Here is a 7,668-nt window from a genome sequence, read left to right as displayed (position 1 = left end):
GTCATACTTAGTAGATTGTCGAGTTTTTATCGAGACTATAATCTATTCGGAAAATTTCGGAGTTTTTCATTCTTTTCAAAACAATGCATCAGGATCGGTTTGCGGGACATACTAAAAACCTGAAATACTAAAGACCTGAATGTCATTAAATTTTATGTAAATGATGTATTTGAATTTCTATGTGCCGTGTCAAATAAAATGACTTTGCGTGTGTATTTATTATATTTCCATGTAAAATGTGGTAGAAAATATCATGAAATGACATTTATTTTAATTTTATATCATTTATTTACGCAAGAATATGACAGAAATGAAAATTTGAATTGACTGGAAAATTTGAACTTATCCATTTTTATTTTATTATGAGGTTCCTTGAAATCATATATTAAATTAATGCATTAAGTTTTCATTCAATACTATGCAACAACAAAAAACCCAAAATGGTTAACCGTTTGAAATTCATAATCTCCAAGAGAAAAATGATTTGTTGAACTTTGTATTAGAGTAATGTACAAATCATGCAGTGTGTTCTCCATTACTTCATACTATGGCAATGATCATACAATTTCCGTTAGAAATGCTTTCAGTAACGAAATCGATTCTTTATGATAATAGTAAAATTTTAACTTCAATCTCAGATGGAGAGAACTAATATAGGCTAGTATTGCTTGCTGTTCAATCCAGATTCATTTATATACTTATATGTATATTTTTGAATAAAATATTTCTTAAACTTACTTCAAAACAAGTTGCTGAAAGTATATTAAAATTTACCATAACAATTAGTACAACCAACTCTTATTTTCTTCTTTGTGGTGTGTTTTTATGTAAACAATCAATGATTCATACAACAATTATATTTTTGCGGCCCATTTGACGCTTGCGTCAATATGCTTTCTTGTTATTCTATTGTTACAATGTTACTGGCAATATTTAATTCTATTGTTTAAAAAATGCACTTTAAAAATGATTTATCCAGTGGCTGATTCAAGACGGGACGGGGCTGGGCACTCGACACCACTCTAAAAATTGTCTAAAATGTCAAAATAAAGTAAAATTATACTCCTTCTGACAAAAAAAACAACAACTTGCGAGTCTACATTAGCAACGTATTAGAAACTCACGGGATGTCTTTACATTGGACTGATTTCAACGATGTAGTACATGTTCATGTATGAACAAAAATATTATGAGGGCTCAATGGTGCAACATACGTGTACCTAGAAAACCCATTTGAGTAACGCTCTCTTTAAGGTCAAATAAGACCAGTCACCAACCTTTAAAAAGTTGATTATACAAGCTAGTGTTTTTAACTTCTCTTCTATGTCCATTATAAACAAGCTGATATTGTTATTTTACACACTTTATTTACATCGTCCCATTAAACTTGATTCTTTTAACTGCAAATTTACAGCCATTAGTAAGAAGAAGAACAAGACATTTTTATACTTCTGCAAGATTTTTATGGGGTTACAAGACTTTTAAAATGTAAATTATTTTATTTTTTGAAGGGAACTGTAGAATGAAAATATACTGTTTTAACGACATCATTGAAATATACATGCACGATTTTGTCATGTGAATTGGTGAGATTACTTCCTGATATATTACTTTATCACTCATTCGGCATACTGTGAACATATCATTCAACAATGGTTTAAGATTATTATGTTTACTTCATTTCCCGCATAATTTGTCTGATATTACGGGTTGAAATTTTGACACTTACATATGCCTATGGTAAGTAAATATACACGTTACTTTTACATCACTTAATAATTATGTTAATCAGATAGTGTTGACAAAAAAGTCAGACTATCTTTTTCAATAGTTTCGGAATATGATATAAAGATTTGTCTTGTTTTAGTATCGATATATTAGGTTTTGCATGACCAAGATTTACTTTAAAGTTTAAATAAATATCGAAAACAAATAAAACAAATAATTAATTTTGTAGGTCAGCCAACAAGTAACATTGCCCTCCACCTGCCTGCATTCCAACAAAACACATATACTTTGGACCCTATTGAGCCAAATGAAGATAGATTTGACGCCAGTAATGCTGTAGATGGTTTGAAGTCCGATCTCAGTGGACTAGGAGGTCAATGTTCTCTCTCTGCCAATAATAAAACCACGGCCACTTGGTGGGTAAACCTCACACGGCTCGCAAATATCCATTACATCATAATATATTACAGGACGGACAACGTTGTTTGGGGTAAATATCTTTTATCAAGTGTACATGTTTTGGCTCTTGTGTAAGCGACCCTATAGTGATCAGTCCGATTGTTCATCCGTCCGTCTATTCGTCCAAAATCTCTTGTCAATGGCACGTCTTCTTCTCCCCTTTGCTCAACCTGGCTCATACTTCACTTTCAGAGCGCCTAATGGTAAAATATGCAATGACAGTTGATCCAGATCTTACGTTTTTGGTTAAGGACATACCACTACTGGCTCTAAATACCCCTATCCGTATAAAAATCCCCTGTCTTCCCCTGTCACCCCCTGTGTTTTCACTGTCACCCCCTGTACATCCCCTGAGTGCCACTGTACAGACTTATCTAAATAAATCTTTGTGCAGATCATATATTCTCTCACCTTTGTTCAATCTTGCTCAGAGTGTTTTCTATCAAAGAGTGTTCAAAGACCTTGAATGACGCTTCTAGGTCAATTGCCAAGGTTATACATGTATCAGATCATGCCCTTTTATATCAGAGCATATTTACTTTACCCTTAACCCTAGCTTGTTGTACTTCAAATTAACAGAGGTTTTGGATTAAAGGATGCGCAGCAATATAGCCATATAGTGAAAATGTAGTAAATCTTAAGAAATCTTCTTTACTCCCAAAAAACTGAATGATTGGTAATCATGTCCACAAATTAAGGCCCCTTGGTCAGTGGTTCAGGTCGTGGGGGGGGGGGGGGGGGCAGCCATATATTGTGTTAGTGCAAATAATGTTTAAAAACAAAGAATACAGATTTAAAAATACAGACACAGAACACGGATTTATAAAAAAAACTAACTCCTGACATAATTACTTATATTTCTTTTTACCTGCATGTAAGGCAAGGGTAATGCTTTGGAAAGGGGGGGGGGGTATGTATTTGTCTTATTTTATTCTGCTCAGGAATTTTAATTTAAAAAATAATCCAATTCACATGTTAGGAAAGAAATATAATAAATCTGCCCATCAAGGTCATTGATATGATATTATGAAAGCATATGAAAGGAGTTCAGGAAAGAGGATTATAACAGATAATGAATTTATCTTTCTTTGCTTCTACAAAATGGAGTTATCTTCCATCGTTTGTTCATAGTTAGTAGTTAACCATTAAATATAATGTAATTTAAAAGTTGTATGATCAAAATAGTATACTAGCCACCTTGTTTCAGTTTATCTATGAAAATTTATAAACATAAAACCTATTTTGAAAGTTAACATATCTAGGGAAAAAATACTTTGTATGGAAGCTGTACATCTTTTTAGTAGTAGGTTATATACAGGTTATAAGTGATAGGTCTGGTGCTAATATATAGGATTAAGAGTCCTTCCCCCCCCCCCCCCCAAAAAAAAAAAAAAAAAAAGAAAACAGGGAGAGAACTCAAATATTTGCATTTTCCAGTGTCTTTGCCTGTGATAACACTACGTCTCGATTTTGTTCTTTATAAGCCATAGCTTTAAAAGGCGTATAATTTGGGAGCCAGCGGGGTTTGATTATCTACATGTATATTTAAATATATAATCGTACAGCGTCTTAAAATTATATAAATATAAGTAATCAGGAATCATTCTTTGAATATTATGAGGTGATGATTTCGGTCGGGGCGTGATCAAATCTATGATAAAGTCCTTCGGGCTTTATTAGATTTAATAACGCCTTGGCAAAAATTATCACCTCATAATACTCAAAGAATCATACCTTATTCCTAAATCAAATGCATTTATGCGGTTCCTCCACAATTTCTTGGGCTATGGTACTCAGATGAATGTTACGGCCTATTGGCCGCCTGTTTGGTGATGTTTTCACGATTATTTGGATGTTTGAATTATTTACAACCGTCTTTAATAAACTTAAGCCTTCTAAATGTGTATATTATAGAATCTAGAGTATTTTATCCCATTTTGTAGTTAATTCCACTAGAAGATGTTTAGAACTTTTCATTTCTTTGCAGATTCATCAAATGGCTACACCTCTAGATTCTTGGGTTTTTCTATATATGTCTCAAATACAACATCTGAAATTGATGGAGCATTGTGTTATAAGGACAATATTTTCACCACAGAATCAATACCAGCAGTTTTTAATGTCACCTGCGCTGTGTATTGACAGTATGTTATTTATTACAACGAAAGACTCCCAGGACTTGTGTATCCACATGGTTATTCCAAATACGCGTTCGCTGATATATGTGAACTTGAAGTATATGGTTGGTTTCATCATATTAAAACACACTATGTAAAATATTATACTAAATAATATAGTATGCTACATGAACATTGCACTTTTACGTTGTATAAATAACTTCGTGTAAATTCTATTCTAGTAAACAAAACATTGCAAATTTAATGTATTATTTTTCAAGAGTGTGACATTGGATATTATGGTTATAACTGTACTGAAACCTGTGGACACTGCGTCGATGAAGCAGAGTGTTCCGCTGTTGATGGGACCTGTCCTACTGGGTGCAGTGCTGGGTATTTGGACAGTTGTGTAAGACAGGTAAATCCGATTGATTTCTAAACCGTGTAAAATTACGTACGTCTTTATTTTGGAAACACACATAATGTTATGAATTATCCTGATTTTTTTTTATTTTTAGAATGTAAAAGTGGAAAATATGGTTTGAAATGTAATGAGACGTGTGGTCATTGTTCTGACCTAATGTATTGTTCCCATGTTAATGGCTCGTGTCTTACTGGGTGTAAGCCGGGATATGAAGGAAAGAGATGTCAACAAAGTAAGAACTTATAATACATACATACAAGCTGAGCTTTAATGACAGGACTATAAAAATCAAAGTACTGAAGGCCGGGCTTTTTGGTGTGTCTTTATGCATATTGTGTAGTATAGTAAAGACTGAAAATCTCTCTCTCTCTCTCTCTTTCTCTCTCTCTCTCTCTCCTCTCTCTCTCATGTTTTAAATGTCCCCAAAGTGTCAGGCTATACACAAAAATATGTCTTTCTAGTAGAAACAAGTTCAACAGTTGCTGCCTTGAATTTTGCAACAAGCGTTATACATTCAATCCCCATTTCTTCAACGCACAGCAATGTAGTTCGTGAAAATTCATGCGCATTGTGTCCAAAACGAATATTTTTGATTTTAAAACACGTTTTTAATAAGAAAACTGAAAAAGATAGACATTTCTCTCGGAATAAAAAAAAACCCAAAATGCCAACACTTTTGACAAAACGTGGCTCTTTGTGTAGCTATTTGGTACAGCGGAAGCTATAACTTTGACGCTGTTTGGTTTTTTGATTACTTTTGAAGTTGTGCTATTTATAGTAACATTGGCCATTTGCTTGTCTACAACCAGGACTCTACTTTCAGCAGAGCCCGGCTAATTATTAAAATTATTTCAAAATTTATGCGAGCAATTGATATTAACTTTCCGTTGATTACTGCAGTATGCAAGTTCGGTTTCTTTGGAATTGGTTGCCTTCAAGAATGTAGCAGCTTTTGCAAAACATCACGTGACTGTGACCACGTGTCTGGCGTTTGTAGACACGGCTGTAGAAATGGATGGGAGGTGATGATTGCTTTGATGGTTAGTCATATTAAAGTTTAAACATGAAAAGAGCGTTATTAGAGAAATGTTTTGAATTCTGAAGCTAGAAATACATCACAACACAATCAATTTTGTGACATCCGGTGATTTGTATCACGTGATGTGTAAAGAAAATTATTTAATTTTTTTTTATAAATCATAACTTCAATTCATTTATTAATAAGCTGAATGTTAACCAACTGAATGTGCTGATATCTTTCTAAATAAGAGAACACTACAAGCAAAAATGATCTTTAAACTCTTTTAGGATGAATTTAATGTTTTGTTTTTTTTATGAATAGCCTCAAAATAGATTCACATATTTTGCGAAAATGAGGAAATTTTACAAATAAGGGATACAAAAGTGTCATATACTTGTCGTTTTTATTTTTCACGATCTTTTAAAGTATCAAACATTAACGAAGATGGCGAAGAATTGGAATCTAATTTTCATGGCTTTGTAGCTGTGTTTTGTGTTTCACTGGGTTTGAATTGTATCCTTATTGCAATCTTCGTTGTAAAATGGTAAATAGCATGTTAATCAAATTCATTTTAAATTTGTAAGACTAACCGGGTATGTCACGTGACATTACATCACAGCTGCATTTCAATGTTTATTTTTTTTCAGGTAACGACGAGCAAGTCCGGGGGTGGCAAAGGATCAAGTTAATGAAGAAAAATACAGAGGAGATAATGATGTTTCCAAAAAGGCTTCTAACGAAACGTCATATCAGGAGCTTGGTGAAATTAACAAATCAGAAATCTATGAACCATGTCAGTAAATTACTACAAGACAAACAATGAAAAGTGATTTTTGATGTAAGATGACAAAACTACATTCTGCTAGATTACAACAGCTTCTAATATACTTAATAAATATAATACTGTTGTATCAATAGAATTCGCTATCCACATATTTTGTTGTATTCGTGGGTAGCCACATCCAACAAAGTGGCATCTTAGTCGAAAAAAAATAATTTGAAAGGGTTAGTTTTCTTATTAAAACCAAACAAAGACGCATCCACGAAATTGCATTACTAAGAGTTTGCAAAATACCCACAATCCATTAAAGTTTTGCCCCATTTAATTTGAATAATTTCATATTAAGTGTGTGTTAGTTGTTTTTTTTAAGCCAATTACGTTAGGAGGAAGTAAATCCTAAGGACTCTGCAAAAGCTGATAGCATATTAAGTAGAACGTACCACAGGAAAATGTCTCTTAAGTGGGTTAAGTGACAACGAACGATTATTCTTCTTAAAAAAATAAACAGACCAGGAAGATATCTGCATGTCGATGCAATTTTAAATATTGAAATATTAAATATGTCAATGTTCGACTGGTCTACTGGTTTTAAAAGTTAAACAAATAATGATGATAAATAACAACATCAGTATTTACATTAGTATTTTACTTGCTTTTTTAACAAGAAACTTTGAAGGTACATAAAACTATTTTTGTTATTGAACTTTCACATTTCACGATTCAAAGTACAAGTATTGCGCATCAACATAGATTCATAGTTCCAATGTAAATATATACATTTATAGTATTTGTTCGATAAATACATCCAATATTTAGATAGATAAATATATGTACATATACGTATTACTCTTCAGAAGAGCCACAATATAATTTGAACAAGCAGTGGTTTATAATATATGTGTTCATATTTTTTTGTTTTATATTCTATCTAAAATATCGTATAAACGAGGGATATGATTTTATTTTTATATGAAATACGTATGCGTAATTGGCTTAAAAAAACAACTAACAACTAAAATATCGTATAAACGAGGGATATGATTTTATTTTTAAATGAAATACATATGCTTAATTTTGATATTTACAGAGAATTGATCTTGAAAAAATAATAAATAACATTTATTGTTTTCGTTAAAAA

At 32.3% G+C, this 7,668-nt stretch overlaps 1 pseudogene; it reads left to right on the top strand.

The window, feature by feature from the left end:
- Positions 1-1,731: 1,731 nt before the first annotated feature.
- Positions 1,732-7,598, top strand: LOC128174154 (uncharacterized; annotated as a pseudogene).
- Positions 7,599-7,668: the final 70 nt, after the last annotated feature.

This window comes from Crassostrea angulata, chromosome 2 (genome assembly GCF_025612915.1).
Source record: "Crassostrea angulata isolate pt1a10 chromosome 2, ASM2561291v2, whole genome shotgun sequence".
Taxonomy (NCBI): Eukaryota; Metazoa; Mollusca; class Bivalvia; order Ostreida; family Ostreidae; genus Magallana; species Magallana angulata.
Note: the sequence above shows the minus strand (reverse complement) of the source record. Positions and strands in the feature narration are given on the sequence as shown.